Source organism: Camelus bactrianus, chromosome 6, assembly GCF_048773025.1.
Source record: "Camelus bactrianus isolate YW-2024 breed Bactrian camel chromosome 6, ASM4877302v1, whole genome shotgun sequence".
Lineage (NCBI taxonomy): Eukaryota > Metazoa > Chordata > Mammalia > Artiodactyla > Camelidae > Camelus > Camelus bactrianus.
Window position 1 is genome coordinate 84,285,141 of NC_133544.1, and position 22,618 is coordinate 84,307,758.

General features: G+C 38.5%; 1 protein-coding gene across 4 annotated transcripts in view; it reads right to left on the reverse strand.

Moving 5' to 3' along the window:
• MNS1 (meiosis specific nuclear structural 1) overlaps positions 1-22,618 on the reverse strand; it is a 254,471-nt gene that overhangs the window by 213,567 nt on the left and 18,286 nt on the right. For all 4 annotated transcript variants that reach the window (XM_074366177.1, XM_074366178.1, XM_074366174.1 and 1 more), the window contains exon 2: positions 3,002-3,152. The gene's annotated coding sequence lies outside the window, so the exon portion shown is untranslated. The remainder of the gene's footprint in view (positions 1-3,001; positions 3,153-22,618) is intronic.

Consider the following 22,618-nt stretch of genomic DNA (forward strand, 5'->3'; position numbering starts at 1 on the left):
CTAGGAACTAACACAGCAATGTAAATCAACTATACTTCAATTTTAAAAAACACATATACATACAAAAGAGTACAGCATGAGTTACAAGGATACACAAATATCTGATGACATCTGCAAATCCACCAGAGTGGTGGCCTCTGTGGGGAGGAAGGAGTGGATGTGGGGATCATGGCTGAAGGGAAGAAGGAAATAAAATTAAAATATAACATAACGAGATAAATGAGGGGCTGTGCACAGACCCATGTCAGCAGAGTGCCACGAACTGGAGGGTGCGTGACTAACTCAGCTCTTGGCACCTCAGGGGAAGCAAGCCCATAGGAAGGGGCGGTGCAGACTGTTAACCCGGCCTGGGAGGAATCTGTTGCTTCATAGTCGGAAGGTGTCAGGAATTCCTCAACTTGCTCATCACTTACAAAATAAAACCCAGACTCCTTAGCAATACATTCAGAACTTTTCATCATCTGACCCCTGCTCCCTTCAGCCTCATTGAACTTCTATCCCTCTGCCCTCTAAGGGGCACTAGACTCATTCTTCTGGACCTTTGCACCAGCTACTCTTACTGCTTGGGATGCTTTTCCCCCACTTGTCCAGCAGGCAAACTACCACCCGTTCAGCACAACCTCCTCTGTGAACACCTTCCTTGGCCTTTCTCCTCCTTCACCTGCTCTTCCCCCACACATACACCTATCAGGACACTTATTACACAGCCCTGTAGTTACTTGCTCACATCTCTCTCTCCTGCATCAGATCATGAGCTCCTTGAGGACATGATTCTGTCTTATTTTGGCATCCTTAGAACATGCCTAACAGCCACAGACTTCCTATAACTATTAATTGAATGCATACATGCTCCGTCATGGGAATTTGCAGAGATTTTTAATGAGTATCTATCTTTATGCCCAGAGGACCTCTTAAAGATGTTTTGCAAACACATCAATGTATAGTGTTATGGAGACTGGAGTTTCAAGAGAGGGAAGATTGTGAAGCTAAAGAAGTAGGTAACTTTCATCTTGTCAGTGACCTTGCTGTCTCCCCCTTCTTTTTGTGGAATTCCATCTCTGTTCCTCTATAATTAGCAGCAGGCATCCAAGTAGGAGCTACTCTTTCTCAGCACCTCTGACCTCTTGATTTCCCTTAGTGGGTGCTGCTGTGGTTGCCATCCCCTTTGTGCCCTCCTACCCTGCCATCTTCCCTCAGTTGTGCAACTTCATCCTCATCAGACTTAAACCTGATATTCTGATATGCATGTCCTGGGCTAGCTCATTGCTAGATTAAGCAGGTGTGACCTGAGGGGCTCTGATCTTCCAGTGAAGCTTCCTGCCCACAGTGATCTCCCCAACTGTTCTGTTCCCATGATGGATTTTCTCTCCACTATAGTCAGAGTAGTCCCAGACGACCCACACCCTCATTTTAAACGTTAAAGACAGTGCCTCGCAGATGCCAACATATTTATGCCCATCATCAGACCATCGCGTTAGCAATCCCATCACCTGGGCCAGGGATGCAGAGGAAGTACTAATGAGGATTAAGGAAATGGCAGGAAGGAAGGGGAAGTTAGGGAAAGGGCCCCTGGATCAGGCATGTGTAGCCCGGAAAGCAGTAGAGGAAAAGCCAAATGTCAAAGGAGAGAGAATGGGCATGGGATGGACCAAGGAGATATTATCCATTTCTCAAATTTATTTCCTGTTTTCCACAGTTCTTCCATTCTTATTATGGAATTCTTACCTGGGCAGCCTTTGCAGGCATAATTTTTTTTCTTCTCTTTGGTCTACTCCCTCATTTTCATAGACCAGGGGTCAACCCAATGACAGCCTTTTTACCTCTGCGCCTGAGTTTCCGTCATGAAACTCACTCTTTTCCCCACCTCCACTATCCCCAGTAAACGCTCACTGTAAAGTTAAACTGATTGGGCCAAAGGTCAGTCACATTACATTTAAATAAGCACAGGGAATATCAAAAACGCCAGGAAACGCAGTGCAGATGTCTGCAGCTACACTTTGATAAGCCCAGCAGCTGTGGCCATTTGAGCTCTCTCATGGGAATGGAAAAACTAAAATCCATAAAACAATCTTCAAGCAATAATGCTGAGTCTGCTTCTCCACAGAGAATAGGAATCAGTAGAGTAAGACAGCATCAGAGAGCTTGGTACCATGTCTAATTATTTTCTGGTGTGTATTTGTTGTGGGAAATGTAACAGTTCTTGCACCTATTTATCATTTGACCTCGTTCAACAATTCATTACCCAGTGTTATGAATAAAGCCAAAAAATGGGGGTCAGGGTTGGGAGACAAGTTTTTCTTGTCTGTTTGTTGCAAAATGGACAAATGGAACTAACCTTTACAACCACTGAATTGCTTACATACGTCTGAAAGCCACTCCTTTCTTGACCTGACCTACAGGGTCTAAATGTCAGTTTGGCCAATTAAAATGATGTGTTATGCTGGTATGTTTATTCTTTGCCTAGTGAAAAATTATGATTTTAAAAATGAAAAGGCAAAAAAAAAAATTAGGACAATTATATGTAATTCTTATCACAGATTGTACTCGAAATCCAGTACCAACCAAACTATCTCTGCTTTCCTCCTCTGGAGGTCCCCGGGAAGGAGTGAAGAAGGAGTCAAAGGTAGCAGAGATTTATGTAGGCATTTCCCCCGACTCAATACAAGTTGAATTCAACTGAATGAAAACCCTTTACAAGAACACCGAGTTTACAAAACAGAGTTGTGACTGTCCGTTAATATGACTTCATTAAAGTCATTTAAACTGCTGATAATAGCTTTAGCTGTCAAAGTCCATTTATTGAGCATGTGTTATGTATCAGGCCCTATTCTAGGCAGTTGTATTTATATCCCATATTATAAAGCAAAGTCTAGAAATAAGAAACATGTGACTCAGAAACACTAGTCCATGATTTCATAGCAATAGAAGAGCAAAAGCGGAGGTGGGAACACGGTTCTGTAAGACCCTAAGACCTGCACAGATCCTCTCCTCCACTCCATACCTCTCTTCCAGAAAGTGCCGCCGAGTCACCAGCACGGGTTTCTGATATCCTCGGGCTGGAAACTTTGTCTTTTGAGAGTATATTGGAGAGTCAGCAGCCCAGGGTCATTTGGGGCCCCATCTGCTGCGTAGAGCGAGTGATCAATCCTGGTCTAAATGAAAGATAAAACAACTGTTTAGGAATGAAGCTGCTTTTCTGGTGAATCTCACACAGCTGCCTCATTTTGCTTCCCTTTCACCCGTAACGGGGGGAGTATTTAGGAAAGACATGAATGTGCTTTTCTTAATTGCTTTCCCGAATACAGGACTTCCCCCCAGACCTGCACCTCCACCAGAGGCATTTGTGTGTTTACTGCTAACGGTGGCTCCAAAAGGCATGTAAAGAGTGAAAGAGTTAAGACTCAACTTTTAATATTTAAAATAGAATTTTGCAGAAAGGTGTTAGTGCCAAAACATTATGTTCTCAAGGCAAGATTTTCAAAATTCCTTTATTTCCCCTTGAACATATTAAGAACTAAGTATCGAAGCACCAACTCAAAGAATTTTGTCATATCACAGAGAAGATACTCCTTCCACAAAGGCAGCGAGACCAGGAAGCGTACTGTTCTGTGGTAAGAGCGACAACATAGGTCAGGAATAAGAACCCTGACCCTTCTGACTCTAAGGGATAGTGAGAAGAAGGGAACCAGAGACAGTGGACTCAGAGTTCTTATTTTTTCTCTCTTCTTGGGGCAAAACTTTAAGACAGGATATCTTTGGAAACACCAGTTAAACTGAGGGGCATACACAGTGCAGGGAGGGGTACAGCAGGAAGAGACTAGAGCCTCTGTTCCCTTGTGCCCTGGTTCTGAGTTGGGGGCCTTGAGGGTTTACTCCGGAATCGGTGAGATGACCTCACAGTAGAGACTTGGTGTGGGCCCCTCAGGCCAGGGTTCCAGGTGGAGCCAGTCGGGCTCCCCAGGTGGTAAGGATGCAGGAGGCAGGGTCTACGTGACTGAGAGTTCAGGGAAGCCAAGTCAGTCCAGGGCCTCTAGACCAGGGGTCAGCAAACTATGGTCCATGGGTCAAATCCAACCCAGTGGCCTATTTTGTAAGTAAAGTAAATGCCTAGTCATTTATATATTGCCTATGGCTGCTTTTGAGCTGCAGGGTTGGGTACTTACAGCAGAGACTGTAGAATCTACAAAGCCTAACGCATTTACTATGTGGTCCTTTATGGGAAAAGCTTGCCGACCTCTGCCCTAGACCTTATGAAAGGCTGCAGGACAGGCTGCAATGAGGCAAACAAGGGGTGGTGACTTGGAGGTCAGAGGAGCCAGAGGACACCAAGCAAATCCAGGGAGCTGGACTCCTTTCCTTAGGCATGAGGTCACATAACATGAGCCAGTCCTCTCCCCTCCACACACCCAGAAACTGTCCCGGAGAGAAGGTAGAAAAGGGACTAACGACTAAATGAAGAAATTCAACAGGCTGAGCATTTTTTTCTAGAGAGAGTGAGTATTATCTAACGGGGAGTTCTAGTATTTCATTAGACTGGCCTGAACGTAGTTTCTCTAAGTATATTTGTTTACACGATACATGGGTTGAGATATGAGGAAGTCCAGATAAGTCATAAAGAAATTAACGTTTTCTCAAACATCACATGTTTTACAACCCACCTTCCGATTTATGGATTATAAGAGCCGATAGAAGCCTTAGAGATACTTTACACCTCTCCTCTCACTGGACAGATAAGGAAACAGTGTTCCAGAGGGGCTATGTTCCTGTCGTTAGGTAGAGAATGAACTGAGACTGACATCCATGTCCCCTGATGCACTGGTCCAAATACTGAGTTTTAGTGAACGAATTCTTAGTGCTGTATCCCCAAGGTCTTGGTAGGAAAGAGAGCAAATATCACAGAAATGAAGAGAGTTTGATATGGGAATTGCTTACAAAGGTGTGGCTAGGATTTAGGTACGCTGACAGGGAGGGTGCAGTATGCCAAAGCTTGCAACAGTGGGGAGCTCACACCAGCCAGGGGCTGGGGAACCAGAGGTGGCTGTTCTGAGAGAGAGAAGCTTAGAAGAGGGACACCAACAAGAGTGGAGGGGTACAACTGACTCAAAGTAGCCCATTAGGGAAAAACCCAGGGAAATAAGTTTCCTGACTTCACTCTCTTTCTACACTTTCATCTTCCTGCTGATTTGTTTCATTAACTGAATCCAGAGTACACGGAAAACCATAAACTTCAGCCTCCCAAGATACAGAGAGGAGTGGAGTTAGCATCTAGAGAAGAAAATAGGAAAAATTGTGAGCACCATCCTATAAAACAGGGCCTAGAAGCATTGCTGGCATGTGGTAGGTGCTCAACTATTTTTCAAATGAATGAATTGGTTAATTAATTACTCTTTCTGTTGATCAAGCCATCCTTATGAACTTCCATGTGATTCTTGCCAAGTATACCATCCAGTCAACAGACCATCCATTCTTAGTAGAAAATTTATAAAGAGAGACATCTCTTCCCCACAACAGAATATGGCGCTCCCATAGCTACAAGGGTATCAAGAGGTGGGCTTTGAGTTTATACTTGGATTTGTTTTCTACTGCTGCATAATAAATTACCACAAACTTACTTGACAGCTTAAAACAACACAAATTTATTCTCTCTGCGAGTTAGGAGTCCAGGCATGGGTTTCTATGGGTTAGGTGTCTGGGTGTGGGTAAATTGGATCCTTTGCTCAAGATCCCACTAGGCTGAAATCAAGGTCTTGGCATCCTACCTGTTTGTTTTTAAGAGACACTCTCCACTCTCCCCTCTACGATCCCCTTTCCCAGCCTGCATTCTAGTTCCTGAACACACCAGGAGAATAAAGATACATGGCCTTTCACATTTGGAAAGGGCCCAGGGTCTGGGCTATCACCAGACTTGGTCTGTAGCCCTCCCCTGACACAGGTGTCTGTGATTCTGTGCGAAATGGGACACAGCTTCTCTGGTATCTCAGTCACGTCATTTACTCAAGTGCAGGAGGGCCCCACAGCGCCAGAGTCTAGAAGTTACAAGCAAAAGTGAAGAAGTGGCTGTCACAAGATGATGAATGGCTGCCCTCTGAAGTTTTGATTTGGATTCTAAGTGACAAAACCAGACCAACCAAGGAAACTTGGTAATTTTCTCTGCTGCAGAGCAGCCACCTGGCGAACAGCGCATTGCAACCACCAACCCTTGGCAGAGGTTGGAACAGCAGCTATAATTATAAAGAGTAGGGAAGAGACTCTAAAAATCTCTTCTGAGTGGCAAAAATTCTGAAAATCAAGATAATTACAACACTAGCTCATCCTGATTTGCTTGGCTATTTATAGATGAGGAGAAGCTGATGCGCTGAGAGCTTTCTCTTTTCTTTTCTTCTTTCCTATTTGCATTAAATCCTGGGTGGCTCCTCTCTGAAATGTGTGCATATGCTGAGTCCATGTGAGATGCCACCACTGGCACTTGTCATAAGAATTAAATCCCTCTCAAGCTTGTTTACAGCTCAGCACTTGTCATACTGCTCCCTTGAGCTTCATGGCTGGTTGGGTTCTTTTTTTCCCCAGCTCTGCAGAAGATTTAATTTCTTTTTTGTTTATGTGTGTACTTACCCTTGCAGGTGCAGGAAGGAAAAAATTGCTGTGCCCAGATGTTTTGAAGCTGCAGTAGCATACATACAACTCAGATTAAACAGAAAAATTGCATAAGATAAGGCAGGCGCTTCAAGCACATTATTCTATAGGGTATTTAATAAACCTATCATGTCTTCTTGACAATAAGACTCTTGAATATAACTTTAGGAACAGAGAAATATTTTAAGGCATCACCAGCTCAATTCATTTATAGATGATTTTACAATGAGATTTGTCCTTCTTGAGTGGGGTCCATTACATTCACCCCATTTTCAGCTTAGAAAATACCTTCCCGGAACAAAAGAGTCTGGGAATTGGGTGGAAGCATCGCCTATCAAGCTCTCAGTTCATTACTGGATTAGTTAGACCTCAGGGATCATGAAGCCAGATTTCACCTTAATTTTTGGAACACAGCAAACAAAAGCTAAATGCAAACAACCCTCTTGCTGCTCGTTGAGCTCTGTACTAATATGCAAGAGCTCTGCCCAAGTTGCAGATGGATAATGCTTCTGTGGCCCTCAGTTTGGATTTTCCTTTACCCAAGGCGGTGGGCTAACCTGCTCTGTACACAGCAACTGTCAAACGGGGGAAGGAGTTCAGCTCCGGAGAAGAGAAAATGCTCAAAATTCTCCAGGCGCCACTTCACCAGCCTCCAACAATTGTTTCCCATGGCTGCACAGAGGTAGCGCATCACCTTTGGCAATTTAAATATTTGGCATTTTACATATTCCCTCACAGCCAAAGCCTAGATCGAGATGCTTGTCGTGAAGGCCCACACAATGGGCCCACCCCTGCTCTGTAACATCGTCCCCTCAAGTGCCCCGAGCATGTTACTATTTTTACATTTCCTGGGATGTGTATAAGAGCTCCCAGCTGACCTGCCGGGATGTGGGTTTGAAAGAAAACTTCCATCTCCCTTTGCTCATGAAGCTAAAGACCCTCAGCAGAACTAGGAAAAGAGTGCCAGAGGCCTCTGTTTCTTTGTAGGGAGGAAAGAGGTGGTGCAAAAAAGAGAACAAGAGAAGCTCTCGCACTTTAATCTAACTGCCAGCGCTGGATCCCCACTTGGCCAAGCCTTTCATAGTCAGTTCTTGGCTCCCTGTTCTGCATCTGCAAGATCAGAGCTTATTAGCATCATCTCTTACTTCTGCCTCCCGACGCTGCCACCAGAGACTGTCAAAGCCTTAGACTCTACTCCCTGCGAGGCAAATGGCTCTTCCTTAACCACCCAAGTGTGGGTCTTTCCTTGCACTGATAGACTTCTATTCCCCTTGCCACACTGGCAACGCTAAACAGGCTCGCCATCCCAGTATCTTCTAGAGCTCTAGAACATGGGGACGGTGTTAGAAGTCTGTATCTGCGCTAATGGGCTGCGTGTGAAAGAGCAGTAGGATCTTGGCAGCATTTGGTTTCATAGACTATGACGGTGATGCTCCTGCTCATAGGTTATTGATCAGTTCTGGCAACAAAATCATCTTACAATTTATAGTTTTGTCTACTTATGTTTTGTCTCTTTAATTTGCCCAAAGCGTCACATTAAACACTAAGTATTCTTAAAGCAGGAAACCTACAGATTCATCCAAAGATAGTGGAACTTTATGAATGAACTCTGTCGTGGTGGTGGTGGTTTTGCTAGTGTAAATAATTTATTACATCTTTATCAGGTAATAGTTATAAATATTTTAAATATGTGAACCTTGCACGCTGAAGCTGCAGTGAAGCACCACTGTCCACAACCACACTGTGGGTGATAGGACCACAACCACACCAGCCAATAAGATGCTCGTGGTTAGAGGTGGCCACCTCCTCACTCTAAGTAAAGTGTGAATCCAGGTGAGGATTTCAGCAGCACCAAAGGCCCCTGCTCCCTCCCTCCCCAAATCTTCACAAACACATACACAGATACGCATGCATGCACTTGCCAGATCCAAACATTTATGTAAAACATTGAACACTCCTACTAAAAGTCCAGTGTATTGTGTTGAGAAGTGATACAGTGAAGCTACTGTGTTTTTTTAATATGTTTATCAGATTCCTTTGAGCCTGGAGCAAAGCCATGACAAAGGGAGTCTCTAGCTGGCAGAGTCTGTTAGATCACAAGAGTGAAAGAAGCCAGCAAGGAGTCTGGAGACAGAGGGTACTCTTGGGAAGGATGAAAGGGAAGAGAAGGAGAGAAGGACATTCTATATGCACTTTGCCTGCTTCAAAACTTTGTCTTAGAAATGCCTGGGCCAATAGACAACAGGCAGAAGCCAAGCTAAGGTCAACCAGAAGTAACATCCTTATTTCTTTTTTTCTTTTTTATTCGTTATAAAAACAAACAAACAAACAAAAAACTAATGCCTTTATTTCTGAACCCGCATGTTCAGAAGGGCTAAAGCTTTTAATGCAATTATTTGTGTCCTCTTTTCTGTAGTCTCAACGTATGGTTCCAGCTCATCTCCTGCCACTCTAGTCCTTCCCCAAAACTCGTCATCTTTGAACGTTTCATACAACCCTGCACCTTCGTATCTTGGCTCAGGCTGTTTCCTTCTTCTGAAAGCCCTTTGCCACCCTTCTCCATTTGAAAACTCCTGCCCACCATGTAGAACTGAGCTCAAAGGTGTTGTCTGCTGTGACAGCTTTCTCGGGCCGGTCAGTCTGTTCGTCCTCTGTGTTTCCAGTGTATGTCTCACACGTTTCTAGTCTTGTGTTGGGGTTGTTTGAGAGTTGCCATCCCATCAAGATGGAACTCTCAGAGAGCAAAGATGGCATTTGCTCATCTCTGCATCCTCAGTGTTTAGCTCACAGTAGGCACTCGATATATATTTAAGGGTGAATGAGGCACTGCAATTTTTAAGGAAAGAAGTAAAGAGGAATGCTGGTAACAAAGTCCCAAACAGGGGTCTAATCAAAATTCAGCCACGTTCTTACAGAGGTTCATCTCTCCCTTCCATTTAACTCTCAACACTTCCATCCTTTGCAAATCAGAGCTATAACCCAGACAAGCAGCAAGGCTTAGAGAAACCACAGGGTAAGTCTTGGGAACCTGATCATTTAAAGATGGATTTGAACCTCAGTGAAGCACCAACACTGCCTGCTCATGTTACTTCTTTGTGCATTCAACAGAGCGCTTACCTCTGAAAACCCGGCTGTGGCTTGAGCTTACATTTCCTTCGTACTTGCTTCAGCACCTGTTAACCACAACACTGAGGCTGACAGTCCTGGCTTCACCTTGCTCTCTGACTGTTGCTATGACAGTGTAACCACGGCTCTGCAGCTGCTACATCGGCAGCCACTGAAGGGACTGGGGCTGACCTCTGGCCCCTGGGGTGCTTCAACAGTCATATGGTTCTAGGTGCAGCAGAGACCTCCTTTTTTCTGGCTTTCATAGCTCTTTGCTCATCCTGTCCTTGTAAAGTCCATCATTTCAACGCAGTAGCTTATGTGTGTCTGTTGCCCTCCCTGGACAGCAAGGTCTGTGAGAGAAGGACTGTGCTCTACTCAGTATCATTTCTCTGACCCTTATCAGGGCCTGGCATTGGAAGGAAAAAATGAATAATGAATGAATGATTAGTGAATGAATGAAAATGTTCTCATTAAAATTCTTTGTTGGATCCTCTGACTTAAATCATAGCAATTTCTTAGGTCAGACCCCCAAGGCAAAAGAAATAAAAGCAAAAATAAACAAAGGGGACATAAGCAAACTTACAAGCTTTTGCATAGCAAAGGAAACCATCAACAAAATGAAAAGACAACCTAAAGACTGGAAGAAAATATTTGCAAATGATGTGGCCAACGATGGCATAATTTCCAAAATGTACTAACAGCTTATACAGTTCAATATAAAAAAAAAAACCCAATCAAAAAAATTGGCAGAAGACCTAAATAGGCATTTCTCCAAAGAAGACATACAGAGGCCAACAAGCACACGAAAAGATGCTCAACATCACTAATTATTAGAGAAATGCAAACCAAAACTACCTCACATCGGACAGAATGGCCATCATCAAAAAATCTACAAATCATAAATGCTAGAATGGTGTCGAGAAAAGGGAACACTCCTACACCGTTGGAAGGAATGTAAATTAGTGCAGCCACTATAGACAACAACATGGTGGTTCCTTAAAAAACTAAAGATAGAGTTACCATGTGATCCAGCAAACCACTCCTGGGCATACATCCAAAAAAGACAGAAACTCTTAATGCGAAAAGATAGTTGCACCCTAATGTTCACAGCAGCACTATTTACAACAGCCAAGACATGCAAGCAACCTAAGTGTCCATTATCAGATGAATAGATAAAGAAGATGTGATGTATACATATACAATAGAATATTACTCAGCCATAAAAAGAATGAAATATTGCCATTTACAGCAACATGAATGGACGTAGAGATGATCATACTAAGTGAAGTAAGTCAGACAAAGAGAGATGAATATCATATGCTATCACTTACACGTGGAATCTAAACAAATGATACAAAGGAACTTATTTATAAAACAGAAACAGACTCACAGGAATAGAAAACAAGCTTATGGTTACCAAAGGGGAAAGGGCAGAGAGGGATAAATCAGGGGTTCGGGATTTGCAGATACTAACTACTATATACAAAATAGATAAATAATAAGGACCTATATAGCAGAGAACTATATTCAATATCTTGTAATAACCTATAAAGAAAAGAATCTGAAAAAGTATATATATATATATATATATGTATATACAACTGAATCACTTTGCTGTACACCTGAAACTAACACACTGCAAATCAGCTATACTTCAATTTAAAAAAAAAATTATTTGTTGGAAATTTAATTAAATCACTCTTCACTCCTATCAGTTATTACTCCCCCTGCACCAAAATGATACTTCTGATGTAGTGTAATTGGTTATTTTTTTCCCTTCACCCTGGAAATAAGTAATCTTTCTTGATTAACAACAGCCATGCTGTAAAACAAAAATAGAAGAAAAACTAGATATGGTATAAATCTGCTAACAGCTTCCTCTCCGAGAGCTATCTTTGTACATCTCTACATCACATTTAATAATATTTGATTTCCTCAACCTCTCAGGCCAGTTGGACATGGTGTGCCCTGCTTATGTAGCTGAGTTTACCTAATTTCATTAGCACCACAGATATAATGATGCTGCATTTTAAAAATACTACTTATGATTTTTTCATTTGAAGAATGGAATATTTCTGCTTTTTGGGTCTTGAGAGGTGTCTGGGTTTTTTTAAATTTTTATTGAAGAATATTTGATGTACAATATTATATGTTACAGGTGCACAATATAGTAACTAAGAGCTTATTCCTATGTTTACTAGGTGTTTAAAGGTTTCAAGGCTCACATTCAAATCTTTAATCTACTTTGAGTTGATTTTTCTGTATGGTGTACATATGTCCATTTTTATATATGTGATTTGCAAATATTTTCCCCAGTCTGTGGTTTGTCTTTTAACTTTTAAATGGTGTTTTTTGAGGAGGAAAATTTTTTAATTTTGGAAAAGGCCAGTATGTGATTTTTTTTAAATGGATTGTGCTTTTGGTGTCATAGCTAATAAATCTTTGCCTAATTCAAAGTCAGAAAAAATTTTGCCTATGTTTTCTTCCAGAAATTTTATAGTTTTAGGTTTTACACTGATCTATGTTCCATTTTGAGCTAATTTTTGTGTATGGTGTGAGGTAAGGGTCTATTTTTTTACGGGATATTCAATTATTCCAACTCCATTTTTTTTTAAGATTATTCTTCCCTCATTGAATTATTCTGGGATCCTTGTCAAAACCTGGCTGATCACAAATATGTACATTTATTTCTGGATTCATTGTTCTTTCACATGGATTTGTATGTCTATCTTTATGCCAACGCCATACTATATTTATTTCTGAAATTTTATAGTAAGTTTCAGGATCAAATGAGATAAATTCTCCAGTTTTGTTCTTTTCAACATGGTCAGTTTTTCGTTTTGGTTTTTGGCTGTTCCAGGTGCTTTTAAGTTTCATATAAATTTTAGGATCAATTTGTCAATTTCTGCAAACCCCACTGACCTTTTGATAGGAATTTTATTTACTCTAATTGCTTAATTTGGGGAATATTGCCATCTTAACAACATTAATTCTTCCAATTCATGAACAGTATATAGCTTCATTTATTTAGGCCTTAATTGCTCTCAACAATGATTTTTTTTTCATTGTATCAGTCTTGCCTTCTTATTAAATTTATTCCTATGTATGTAATTCTTTTATATGCTATTATGAATGGAGACATTTTCTAAATTTCATTATTGGATTGCTATATTGATATTGTATCATGTGGCTTCACTTGTTAGTCCTAGTAAGTGTTTTGTTTTTCTTTAAAACTAAATTTCCTGTAATTCCTGCAGGATGGAAGGGAAGGAGATTCAGTGTTCTCCCTGGTAGAAAAGTCTCTCCCTATTGCAATGTTCACCGTAACAGCTCGAGTTCTATCTTTTTGATATGTCAAGTTTCAGCTTTAAAAAACATTTGTGTACCAATAATCTATTCTACTCTCATTTTACAGATGAGGAAACTAACTTATCTCAGATTCACCAAGTAAATTTGATGTGCAGTTTAAAATGAAGTGAAAAAATACAAAGGCAAAATATGACATAGACATACAAAAGAAGTAAGTGAATCAGTAAAATTGCAGCCAGTCTTGTTCCTAATGAAACATTTTGTTCTCTCACTATATTAATTCATGACAGATACAACTCAGCTTTATGCAAATTTCATAGAAGAAAAATATGTAGATTTGTCACTTTTCTTATCTCAAATTGAAGCTGCATTTGAAAAGGTTAAAAGGCTGCATAATTACACTGTTATTAAATGTCACATGGCCTGGTTTTGGGCAGGTTAGGCCAAGTGGCTTTGTGACTCAAGTGTTAATTATTTGCAACCTGCATATGGGAGGCCCCCAAAGATATTATTACTGAAGTACCAACCCTTCTCCAGACTTCACTGCTGTTAGTGTGAGCAAAGCCAGAGAAGCTCTGACAACATGTCTTTCCTGTTTATTCAGTGGGTATAGTGGTATTTCAGCAATATCCTTGCTTTTCACGTAGGATTGTATATTTTTGAATATATATCTCATCTCTTGGTAATCCTTTTCATATGCACAGCTCACTTAAAGTGTATAATAGCCAACTTGTTATTAACACTTTTTGGCAGGGGGAAGTTAGTGAGAGCTGAATAACTAACAAGCAGAGAGAAACAAAGCCACCAGGATTCTGAATTATTAATAGAAGTAGAATTTATACCCAGAGAATTTTTGACACGAGATACAGGTACTGAAAGGCCTTATTTTAAAATGGCTTGAGATTCTGAAAGCAAAAATGCTCTGAAAATCCCAAGTGAAATGATGGAAACAAGAGAAGAGAATAATGCATATACATTTTCAAATATTTGGAAAAGTCCACCACTTAACCTTGGTAGAAAAACTAATCCAAGTTGCTACACAGTAATTAGAAGCCACTGAATTTTTGTCATTTACTTATTTATACTTACAGATTATAGGCACTAACTGCGTTCAGTCGGATGCGAACCAAACAAGAGTGCTCCTTGCTATAAAGTATAAGGGAAGGTTACCGTTTTAAATAAAAAAAGAAATGAAACCTTTGCTCTGCTTCTTGCTTGCCCTCTGGCCCCTTTGTGTTTTTCTACTGCAGGAAGTAGTAGCAAGGGGTGAAGGAGGCTCTGGAATGTTGAGCAGGGCCATAGCCAGACTTTAGGACTGCCTCAGGATTTCAGTGAAATGGGTGAAGCAGATCATTGTGTTCACTGTCCAGGCCTGCGCACCAGGGTTGTAAAGCAGACAAAGATGGAGTCAGAAGGTTTAGTCAGGGGTATAGACTACACACTGGGCTGTAGAGTCTTCTGTATTGCATTTCTTAAGAAGTCTGAGAAAAACAGTCTGTGACAAGATGGGCTGCAGGTCCAGAACCCTAACCTTAGACAATTGTTGTACCTATTAAATTAGTAAAGGTAATTAAAAAAAATTCTAAAACCACGTGTGGGCAGGCAAAGGGGATGTAGGTACACTCATATGTTGCTGGTAGCACTACAAATGAGTAAGATTTCAGGACAGTAAATAGAGAGTTACGGGGGGAAAAAATCATAAAATTAATCATATTGGCCAATACTTCCTTATTTAAGTAAAATATGCAATCTTCTGTAACTTTGAAGGACTAGAGTTGCTAACATTATTGTAGATTGAACTGTCTGAATCATACATCCTACATCTCAAGATTCAGGAGAAAGAAAGGACTGTCTTTCCCTCTCCAACTTGGACGTGGATTGGGAATTTTCAGGTCACATGCCCTCCCATCAACAAACCGGTCACTTGCCCAGAGGAACATAGGACAATTGAGAGACTCTCCAGTGAACGTGGACACCGTGAATGACCACATTCCCCAGACTACTCTCCTCCTCGTGCATTTCTGGAAGGAAGGAGGATGATGGCACCAGATGACAGGGGATGGGAAAGTATCCTACACAAATAGAAGTCACCACAATCTAACATTCTAATCATGCCTATTGCTGTGATAATAGCAATAGGCATAATATTATTCCTGAGATTATATCCCAAGAATTAAGTTGAAACAGAGATGGGGGAGGGTTTGCATGATTACTGTGCCAACATACCATAGCTGTGTATGTTTTAACAGAAAAAAACCAACCTGGAAATGGCCCAAATGCTCAAATGCTGAGGAATGGTAAAGGTATTTAGGTGTATTATAATAATAAGCCTTGAGGGGAGGGCGTAGTTCAAGTGGTAGAGCACATGCTTACCATGCAAGAGGATCTGGGTTCAATCCCCAGTACCTCCTGTAAAAATAAATAAATAAACCAAATACCTCTCCTCCTAAAAAAATCAACATATAATAATAAGTCTTCTTATATTCAGCAGACTGTACATCTGAAACATGTGTAGTTTACCATACAGGAATCATACTATAATAAAGGTGTTAAAAATTTTTTTTAAATAATAAGCCTTCTTATCCAATTCAATTTTTTAAAGATTGAGAGAGCACTTTGTTCACTCTGAATCCTTGGGAATACAAGAAGGGATAAGACATAGTCCCTCCCTACCCTTCAGAGGTCAGTATGTGGTGTTACTGATAATAGCAATGAGCATTTTTGAGCACTAACTAGTTGACAGGCAGTGTGTCAAGTGCTGCATTATTATAATCAATCCTCTGAACAATATTTTGAGATAGGCACTTTTGTTATATCCATTTTATAGGTGATGAAACTGATTTTAACTTTCCTAAAGTTACATGGTTAATAAATGATGAAATTGGGACTCCAGCCAGGCCTTCTAACTGCAAAGTTCCCACTGTAATAGAGATTTTAAATAAATTCTGTGTGAACACAGACATAATGACTATTTTTATAGCTTCACTGAGTTATAATCTGACATACAATAAGCTGTACATACTTAAGGTGTACAATTTGATAAGCATTGAAATGCACCAGTGAAGCTGTCTGGTCTCTTCTCTTTGATCATAGGTTAATGTGCATTTCTAGAATTTTATATGTCTGACTTCTTTAACTCAGCCCAATCATACTGAGATTCATCCATAGTGTTGCATGTATCAAAAATTCAGTTCTTTTTACTGCTGAGTAGTATTCCGTGGTTTGGGTATGCCACAATATGTTTATCCATTCACCCACTGCAGGATATTTCAGTTATTTCCAGTTTTAGGTTATTACAAATAAAGCTGCTATGAACAGACATGTATAAGTCTGTATGGACATAACCTTTCATTTCTCTTGGGTAGATTCCTAGGAGTGGAAAGGCTGGATTGTATGGTAGGTGTATATTTAACACTGTTTCAAGTTAAGCCTTCTAAGATAACTTAAGATTCAAATACAGTTACAAAAATAATACAAGATCCTGTGTATACTCTACTCAGTTGTCTCCCAATAGTAGCATTTTGCAAAACTATACTATAATATCAAAACCAGGATATTGATATTAATAAAGTCAAAATACAGAATGTTTCTATCACCACAAAGATTTCTCCTCTTGTCCTTTTATAGCTACAGCCACTTCCCTCCTTAACCAAACACTAATTAGTTCTCCATTTCTAGAATTTGTTTCATGAGTATTGTATAAATGGAGTACCACGGTATGTAAATTTTTAGGATTAGTTTTTTTTTTTACTCAGAATAATTCTCTGGAGATGTACCCAGGCTGTTGTGTGTATCATTAGTCTGTTCCTTTTTATTGCTGAGTTGTATTCTGTGATATGGATTAACCACAATTTTTGTTTAACCATTCACTCACTGAAGTACATCTATGTTGTTTCCAGGTTTGGGCTATTATAAAAAAGCTGCTCTAAACACTCCATGTTCAGATGTTGATATGAACATAAGTCTTCATTTTTCTGGGATAAATGTCCAGGAGTATGATTGCATGGTTATATGGTTCTCACTCATTCAGTTTATTAAGACACTACCAAACTGCTTTCTAGAGTGGCTGTACCACGTTACACTCCCACCAGCATTGTACGTGTGATCCATGTTGCCAGTGTTCAGCGCTATCACCTCTGTTTTATTTTAGCCATTCTGATAGATGATGTAGTCTTACTGTGGTTTTAATTTGCATTTCCCTAATGGCTAATGATGTTGAACATCTTTTCATGTGCTTTTGTGCCATCTGTACATCCTTGTCAGTGAAATGTTTCTTTATGTGTTTTTCCCATTTTCTAATTGGATTCGTTTTTTATTGTTGACATTTGAGAGTTCTTTATGTATTTTAGATATTAGCACATTGTCAGATACATAGTTTGCAAATTATTTTTCCCAGTCTTAGCTTGTCATTTCATCTTCTTAACAGGTTTTTAGAGTTTTGATTTTGATGACATTCAATTTTTCAGTTTTCTTTTATGGATTGTGCTTTTAGTGACAAATCTAAGAACCTCTTTGCTGAGTCCCAGATCCTAAAGATTTTCTTCCTTTTCCTAAAAGTTTTATAGTCTTATGTTTTACATTTATGTATGGGATCCATTCTGAGTTAACTCTTATATAAGATGTATAACTTAAGTCAAGGTTCATTTTTTTTAACTTATAGATGTCCATTTGTTCCATTACCATTTGTTTGAAAGGCTGTTCCTCCTACATTCAATTTCTTTGGCACATTTGTCAAAAGTCAGTTGTGTGTATTTATATGGGTCTATTTCTGGGTTCTCATTTCTGTTCCATTAATCCATGTGTCTGTCCCTCAATAACACCAATCTATCTTGCTTTAGATATTCTAGTCTCCTTGCCTTTCCATTAAAGTTTTAGAAAACTCTGTCTATATCTGCAAAAATTCCTGCTGAGGTTTTGGTAGGAACTGTGTTAACCTTGAATATCAATCTAGGGGAGAACTGACTGTGTTGTTCCTTCCAATTCATGAATGTGATACGATTCTCCACTTACTTGGATCTTTGGTTTCTTTCATCAGAATTTTGTAATTTTCAGCACTGAAGTCTAATATGTGTTTTGTTAGGTTTCCACCTAAGTATTTCCCTTTTGGGGGTTGACTGCAAATAGAATTTTATTTTTAATTTTGGTGCCCATGTGTTCATTTTGGGGGCACAAGAATACAATTAATTTTTAAATGTTTATCTTATATCCTGCAACCTTGGTAAACTCACTTGTTATCCTTTGAAGTTTTTTAGTAAGTTATTTGCAACTTTTTTTCTGTAAAAATGAACAGTTTTATTTCTCCCTTTTTGATCTAAACACCTGTTATTTCCTTTTCTTGCCTTATTGCAGTGGCTAGAGTTTCCAGCACTATGTTGAATAAGAGTGGAGAGAGTTAGATACCCTTGCCTTGTTTCTGACTTTAGGGAAAAGCATTCACTCTTTCACCGTTAAGTGTAATGGTAACTGCAGGGGTTTGCAATTCTCTTTATCAGGTGGAGGAAGTTCCTCTCACTTCCTATTTTTCTGAAAGTTTTTATTATGAATGGTTGTTAAATTTTGTCAAAAGCCTCTTTAGCTTGTTAATATGCTGAATTGTACTGATTAATTTTTGAGCGTTGAACCAGCCATGTATCCTCGGAATAAACCCCACTTGATCATTGTGTGTAATTCTTTTTAAATATGGCTGAAATTTATTTGTTAATATTAGAGATTTGTGCATCTATATTCATGAGGGAAACTGATTTTTTTGTACTATCTCTGATTTTTGTGTCAGATAATGGTTTCAGAAAATAAGTGTTTCCTCAGACTGGTAGAAAATATTTGTGTAATACATTTTTGATACATTTGAGGCATGAACACATTTCATAAAGAACTTAAATCAAATGTATAAAGGACTCACAATTCAATAGTAAGGCAAACAATCCATACTCATACAAAACAAAGTATGAGCAAAAGGTGTTCAGAGATGACTTATGAAGGCAGAGATATGGATGGCAAATAAGTACATGAAAAGATTCACAATATCATTGGTCACTATGCAAATACAAATTAAAATCACAGTAAAATATGACTAAAGATCCACTAGAATGGCTTAATTGAAAAGACTGGCAATACCAAGCATTAGTGAGGATACGGAGTAATTAGAATGCTCGTAAATTTCTGGTGGGAATGCAAAATGTAAAACCACTCTGGAAAACAGTATGGCTGTACCTTACAGAGCTAAACACATGTCTACCATACAACCCTGTAATCCCACTTCTGGATATTTACCAGTGAAGCCTGAAAGCACATATTCATGATAATGATTGTATTTCTATTTTATTTTACTCATAATGCCCCCAAACTGGGTTCAAATGCCCAAGTCACAAATGGATAAACAAACTGTGGCACACTCATTCAATGGAATACTAATCAGCAATGAAAAGGAATAAATTAGTACATACCATAACAGTTAAAAGCACTATGATAAATGAAAGAATCTGGATACAAAAGGTGACACTATTTTACAAAAGGTAAAACTATATAGGGCCAGAAAACATACTAATTGTTGCCAAGGTCTAGGGATGAAGAAGAGGGCTTTACTTCAAGGAGGGAAGAGGGAACTTTGGAGGATGATGAAAACAGAAATTTTGATTGTAATGATGGTTATATGACTGTGTGTTTGTCAAAACTCATCAAATCATACACTTTAAAATAATAAATCTTACTGTATGTAAATTATACCTCAGTCAACCTGACAAGAATTGTTTATGTATCCAATTTTTGCTGTAGCAGTTACAGCTGATTTAATTTGCACCCCCAGTATATGAGAGCATCTATCTGTACCTCTACATCCTGCTAGTATGGGTAATATTAAACAAACTTTTAAACCTTTTATAAGCTTATAAGTTAGAAAATAGTATATCATTGCTTTTTTTACTTGCACCTCTAAAATATATGCTGGATAAGCACTTATTTTTACTCTTAGTATTTTTTATATATGAAATGACTTTTCATATAATTTCCCATATTTCCATTGGTGGTGATCCTCTTTTCCTACGGACTTATAAAAACTCAACGTAGATTTTTAAATGGCACTTTGCAATTTATAGTCAAATGTTTCTGTCAATATGTTGATTTTAAATTTACTATAGATAGTTTTCATGGAAATGTCACTAATTTTTAGATAGTCAGATTTACTTATTCTTTTCCTTTGTATAATCCTGGTTTTACATCATACTAGGAAAGGCCATCCCTACTCTTAAACTGTGTGTAGTAATCTATGCTTCTTCTTCTAGTACTTTATGGAGTCATTTGTATTATCAGATTTTGCTTTATGCAGAATTATCTTGGTATAATTGTCTGAAAATGACTTATTTGAAGAATGTAGTTTTTTCCCACTAATGCTACCTTTGTTATATACTAAATTCCCATTTACTGGACTTTACTTATGGATTGCATTCTGTTTCATTAGCCTTTCTAGTCATATGTAATATTATTTTTAAGTGTTGATGATATTCACAATCTTTCCCTGAGAAGTGAGTGTGCATCTGTCTTCTATCTGCATCTTATCACGAGAAAGATAAGTAACTGCTCAGCTTAGTATTTTAATAAACCCAATGCAAAGTATCAGTCTTTCAAATACACTATTTAATATCTATTACTGAGTGTTACATTTATACTAGGTCAAAATAATAACTCTAAAAGTACAAATGTAATAACAAAGGATACTTAGAAAATCTTAATCTTCTAGCATCAGTGAAATGAACTTACAGTAGTATATTTAGTTATCCTATTTAAGACCTCTAACATAACAAAATCTTTTTGTAGGCTTATGGCCTCCTCCAAGGAATGATTGCTAATTATGTTTAGTTCAGCAAACAGTGATTTTCTGATTGCACTGCAGATCTAGCTCATTAGGACTGAGCCAGAATGAGCTTGCACATTCTGAATTAGACTACAGAAGGATACAAGTAGTAAATGAATCTTGGCACCATTTCCAGATTGGCATGTGAAACCCCAAAAGACACTCTTTGTCCATAGTCATTTCTTCAAATACTGAAGAATTAATAATGCTTCTGTTCTAAATGAATATGTTAAAATTGGAAGACTGGAGAACAATTCTTTTTTTAGTGACAAGGTCAGTAAACATGAATCATCATTTGTCTACAGATCCAGCAGAGTATAAGAGTTTTCCATGGCCTTCCCAGCCTGGGTTCAAATGGGGTCATGGTCACAGCAAAAGCCTTCAGCCCTCATCCTTTCTGTGTCATAATATTTTAGATGAGTTCTTTGTGAAAATATATAGCTAGATTGTATTTTGAAATCCTATTCGACAATCTTTGTGTTTCAAAAGACCAGTTTAATCCATTTTCATTTATCATGATCACTTACATATTTGGTTTAATTCCTACCATACTGTATTGTGTTTTCTACTTTCTGGGCTTTTTATTTGTTCCTTCTCCTACTTTGCTCATTTACTTTTATTTTTATTATTTTGATCAATTGAATTTTCTTTACTCATTCCCTTCCCCGCCCATGGGTTTAAGGGATTGTTCCTGACTGAAAATCTAAAATTAGTTAATATTTATTCCATCTTAAAATGTAAGGACTCTGATTACAACTAGCTGCTCCCGCCCATGTTAATTTCTAGTGTTTCTCAGCTTCACCTTAGTCTTTCCAGTTCCGTAATGGTGAGTCTTCATTATCTTTTCTTTTTCTTTTTAATATTACCAACTATTAATTTGATTTATCCACATTGCTTTGTACACATTATTCTTACAGCCCACACTTTGCTCTGGTTTATGTTTCCTAAAGTATATACTTCTATAAATCTTTCTTTAAGGATCTGAGTGCAATAAACTTAACTCTTTGCTTGTTTAGAAAGGATTTTATTTTTTCTTTATTCTTGCAGATAATTCATCTGGATACAGATTTAGAGACTGAGAGTTATTTTTCCTCAACATTTTGAAATTATTATTCTATCATCTTATGACTGTCGACATAAGTCTTCAATCAGTTGAATGTTTTCCATTATAAATGCACTGTCTTTTTCTCTTTGGTGTCTTCTAAAATTTTCTGTCTTTGATATTCTGTGCTTTGATGACAATGTGTCTACATTGTTGTCAAAATTCTGCATTTCATTTGATTTATCCAACAGAGGACTTGGTATAACTTCAGTCTGAAGACTCATATCTTTTCTTTTTGTGTGTGTGTCTTTTCTTCAAGTCTAGACATTTTGCAGGTTTTTTCTCCTTAAATGTTGATCCTTCTCTAATCTTTCCCTGTAGAACTATTTTGAGATGTATGTTTGACCTGATAATTATACCATTCATGTCTTATAGCCTCTCTTTTTTGTTTTCTATTTCTTTAACCTGCACTTGTGTAATATTCTGATATCTATTTTCCAGGTCACTAATTCTCTTTCTCACTATTTAAACATATACTGAGTTTTAAATTCCAATGATTATAATGACTATATTGATTTATAAAAATATACTTGGTTTGTTTAAATATTTGCCTCTTTTATTCACAGCAGCTTATTTATCAATGTGATTTCTATTACTTCTTTAATCTCTTTGGTCTTTTA